Genomic DNA, 5,000 nt, shown 5'->3' with positions numbered 1-5,000 from the left:
GTGTGGTGTGGCCAAAGTATAATTCTGCACAAAAAACTTTCCAAGGGATTCAATTTGAAGACTTAAGTCAGCTCCCTTGCTTAATTACTGTCTTACTGTAAGAGCACCTCAGTGATCTGTACTAGAGGTGTCAACCGCTGTACACTACTGTTATCTTTTATCTTTGTGTGTGTGTGTGTGTGTGTGTGTGTGTGTGTCACCCCCCTCTCTTTCATGTGATTTATCGTTGCTGGGCCACTCTTGACCTTGTTCCCAGGAAGGTGACACACATTCCATAGCGGGGCTGGAAATATGTCTGTACAGGAACTGCCCTTCTAACCCCCCACCCCCTACCCCCCCCTACCCCCACATCCCACAAACTGCCCAGCCCTGCCCCTGTGCCCCCCCCCCCCCACACTCCCTACCCCTTGCCCTGGTCCTGTGTATATCACCATCAGAGACATACCTTAGCATTAGTGTTACATAAGGCAACCTTAAAGACTCTGCCCTTTGTCCTCCTGCCCCGACATTGCCCCTCTGCCCTGCATGTTTTCCCCCGGCCCCCCAGGGGCCTCGTCCATTGTTTTCATAACTATCTTCAGAGGGCTAGATGTTACATAAAGTTTGCCTATGCCCACATACACACGACCCCCCCCCCCCTCCTCCTCACACACACACACACACCACACACACCACACACACACACACACACACGCCTTCTCCTGCATATGTCCTCCACTCCTGCCCTCCCGTTGTGAGTCCTGGCTCTTATGGCCCCAGGAAAAGGAAAAAGAAAACTGATGCTGCTTCGCTCTTTGCAACAACAAAAAAACACTGATGGAGGCTATATGGAAGAAGCCATTTTTATTGTTTGTATTGTTTAGTATTATTTTGTTGTGACGCACTTTGTGATATTTGTCGACCAATAGACTTATTGTCCACCAAGAGTGGCTGAATATTCACCTCTTCTCCAATAGAGAAGCAGTCCCTGCTCTCTGTGTTTGAGCATCAATGACAGGGAGAGGGGAGACAGAGAGAAAATGGAAGAGGGGAGAAAGATGGAGAGAGAAGGGGAGAAAAAGGAGGGAGAGCAAAAGAGACTGGGTAGAAACAGAGAGAGAGAGGAAGAAAGAGAGAGAGTGGAGAGAGAGAAAGAGGGAGACCAGAGGGAGAGGGAGGAGAGAGAAAGAGAGAGAGAGTGAGAGAGAGAGGTCTTACATAAGCTCTCCAAGCCCATCTGAGATACAATAAGACTTGTTCAGTAATACAGAGGTCACTGCACTTGCTTTCCTCTTTCCTCCAGGTCTTTTTAAAAAGCAGGTCTTTTTAAAAGTGAGGGAAGGGGGGAAGAAGCATAGAGAGGGTGTGGAGGCAGAGGGAGAAAGAGAGAGAGAAAGTGAGAGGGGGGGGTGTAAGAGAAAGTAAGCTCGAGAGAAAGAGAGAGCGAGCTGAATTGACCTCAAAGAACAGCTCCATCCCATGGGACACGAAAAGCCTCTCAATTACTTCAGAGAGAGAAGTAGGGGGAGAGAGAGAGAGTGAGAGAAAGAGAGAGAGAGAGAGAGAAAGTGGTGTAATGGGATTTTTAAGGGGGAGAAGAAGGCAGAGGGGTGAGCTCTTGAGTTGGATGATAAGAGTTTGGCCTAAGCTCCTTTTGTGTTGGTGGTCATTTGGAGCTGCCGTGACCAGTCTCTTTCATCCACAAACCTTGATGAGCTGAGGGACGCGGTCTCTGCCGTGACTTCTCAGACGAAACATTAACATTCATAATCCATCTAGAATCCCCACGGTTTCAAGTATTTCTTGGAAATTGGAAAGCCGCTGCCTCCTCTGAGCTTTCTTCCATACCTCAGTAACCTCTCTCTCTCTCTTTTAATCACAAACACACAACCGTGGTAGATTTGAGTGTGCGAGAGCACACACCTGCACGCACGCACACACGCACGCACGCACGCACACGCACGCCTTACTCATTCTTTCTCTTTCTGCTGATCTCTGGCGGCCATTTTAGATAAGGGCAAAGTGAGAAGGCAGAGGATATCTCAGTGTGACACCCAGCCTATTTACTCACCACAGGGCATTGTGTGATTTTTCTCTCTCCCGATTGTTTCAGCATTAAGCCTTGTTCCCTGCATCGCTGTGATAGGCGTAATCACCCAAACATTCACATCCTATCAGTAAAGTTTCTGCTGTGCCTTCAGGCCTTCAGCTAGAGTCATGAAGGTGAACTGTCAGGTCACTGAAGCTCAAAGTTAAAGTAGACTAGTTTCAAAGTGATATAATATACTGCATTACTCTTATCGTAAAAGCAGCATTGTATAATTTCGGTGAAGTACAGTCGACCTTCAGGGTACTCATGCATAACTAGAAGACACCCATGTAGGTTTGTAGTATGTACCCCTACCAACCCACGCCAGGATTCTACACCACGGTTCCAACAGCATTGAGCACGACAAAAAACCCAACCATTAGGCCTTACCCTGTTCCGTACTTTCTTAGATAAGTGTTGTCACTGCACACTGCTAAGCTGCATGTCATCTACTGTTCTGGGCAGGTATCAACAGTTAGACTTGTTTTAGGTCAACCACAATGACTCATATATACTGGTCCAAAGGTTGTGGTTTATTCCATGAGAATTTTTTGTATTCTATGAGTGGGAGGAATGTGTGTGAACAGGGGAATAGAAGTCATCTTAAAGTGTAAATTGCATGATATTTCGACACAAATCGAACATAGAGTGGTGACATTCCACCTAACCGGTCTTTATTCAAAATATAATCACATATATTCAAAAATATACATATCTTTTGGCAATTTTATATTATAATACTCCAATGTATTCCTCTTGCAATGTCATATTTTGCAAACTCTTTTCAGACATGGCTGAGCCAGTTCGGAGCCAGTTACAAAAATAGAAAATGTTCCCAAAATATAAATGTAGAGTATTATCTCGTATTGGGACCTTATGAAACAAATCAGAATGTTTAACAGCAACCTAATTCTGCAACCTTTCCTTTAAAAGTTAAGTCCATTACAGGGTGAATATATCTTTGTGTGTGTGTGTGTGTGTGTGTGTGTGTGTGTGTGTGTGTGTGTGTGTGTGTGTGTGTGTGTGTGTGTGTGTGTGTGTGTGTATGAACAGATAAACCCAAAGCTCAACTCCTAAAAGTCTTAAAGTGTTGCGTGTATAATACATATGAATGAGAGACCGAGGGAAGCCCAAAGGTAAAGCCCATAACAGTGAATCACTTTCCCTCCTCTCCACCTCTCCATTACTAAAGTTCTGTATCGTACCGGAATGTCATTCCCATTCTCCGATTCCCCACACAAGCCCAGCTGGGAGCGGAGGCTACGTGATGCGGTGGTTTTGGCTTTCAGCTCCGGAACACCGGAACGCCAAGGTGGAAGATGGGATTAGCCAGGTTCTCAGGGCGGATTAGGCCTCCAGTAATTCCCAAATTCCCTCACAATGAGCCCTGGAATGGAGCAACGCTCCCTTTTTCCACTGGACTAGGGGTCAGTGAGCGAGTGAGAGCGCAAGAGAGAGAAAGGAAAATAACATTCTGGGACATGAACCTACATGTTCATCCCAGGAAATCACCCTGGAATTACTATAGAGGTATAATCCTGTGTAGGTGTAGATATGGATAAACCTGTTTTCACTACACAGTCATTTAGCTTGTTACAGAGACATTATACAGAGTTTGGATTGGGTGGTTAAACTAACCACTAAACACTTTCGGTATCTCCATCAAAACAAACACAAACACCCATCACTAACTAACGAATCCTAGCTTTGTCCTACTTCTCTCTTCTGTCTCTCCATCTGCACCCGGCACGTGCCTGCTTGTTATTCTTGGGATTTGTCAAAACACCGCAGGGGGAGTTTCCACGTTTCTCATTTGAATGATGACAAATCCAAAAACCCTGGAACCGGGGTAACGAAGAGCTTCCCACACGTTTTTCATCTTTGATTTTCTTTGCTATGCTAAAATCGCGTGGAAGAAGCTAACATGGGGAACGAATGAGTCTCTCTGTTTGAGGTTTAAATATAGGGCTGTATTGTGAGTGTGGAAGCACAGTTTTGATGTGGGTTGGAGGGCAGAAAGCTGATCTGAGAGCAGCTCTGCCAAGCCCATTACTGTAAATACATTCTTGGTTCCCAAAGCATTTGGCATCAGAAAGAAAGAAGAAGATTAGCATTTTTTTAAAAGGCTAAATGCATGCTAAACCGTGTTAGCCAAATTAGCTTTGCTTTTCCTGCCCCAGGAGATTTCCTCACATAATTATGCATCTTAAACCCATTAAAACATCTGGAAATTGTCCAAATGCCTGAATGCTGTATGTATGTATGCATGAACAAAGTACAAAGGGCTAACTGAGGTGGTGATGCTTTTTATGTGGTGGTAATTTCAAAGTTGTAAAGGCATACATCCCCCTGGGGTCACAAAAGGCAAAAAAAGAATTGTTTTTTAAATATGAAGCGGGTGAAAGTCACAGTTTCTTAACCGAACCGCCAACCAGGTGACTCCATCAAGCACTGCCAAGGGGGTAAGTAAAAGCTGGCACTTGACCAGGCCTAAGCTGGCATTTTACCAGCATTCAACTGGCGTTTCACCAGTTCATTACCAAGCACAGAGCCTAAGGGACTGGGGGGGTTCTGATTCCGGCATCTCATGTGGTGAGCTTCGTAATGAGAAAAAAGAAAATACAGTTCCACACTCATTGAAATTCAAAACAAAAGAAATAGATGGTAGTAGTTGGAAAGAAGAGAACTCTCCTATTGTTCAAGTTGCTCATAGCTGTTTGCAGTGTTTTCTGACTTTCCTGGCTTCTTGGGTGAACTTCTTTGGTGAACGGTTTTAATTAAATCCTTACTAATTGGACCTAGGGGAGGATGGGTATTTCCCCTTCAGATACTACCTTATAGCCAAACTAATATTAGTTTTGGACTGTTACTTTTTCATGCAGCCCTTCTCTTGCTTTTGGGGGCCTTATCCAGTAAACATGCAGAAAGCATC

The 5,000-nt window shown here is 44.8% G+C and overlaps 1 protein-coding gene across 2 annotated transcripts in view; it reads right to left on the bottom strand.

Moving 5' to 3' along the window:
- Nucleotides 1-5,000, bottom strand: part of sgk1 (serum/glucocorticoid regulated kinase 1) — a gene marked incomplete at its 5' end in the record, with an annotated part of 33,778 nt that overhangs the window by 18,018 nt on the left and 10,760 nt on the right. The gene's annotated exons all lie outside the window — the stretch shown is intronic.

This window comes from Argentina silus, assembly GCF_951799395.1.
Source record: "Argentina silus genome assembly, chromosome: 17".
NCBI lineage: Eukaryota > Metazoa > Chordata > Actinopteri > Argentiniformes > Argentinidae > Argentina > Argentina silus.
The sequence above is the reverse complement of the archived record's forward strand: the minus strand, read 5'-3'. Positions and strand labels throughout refer to the sequence as shown.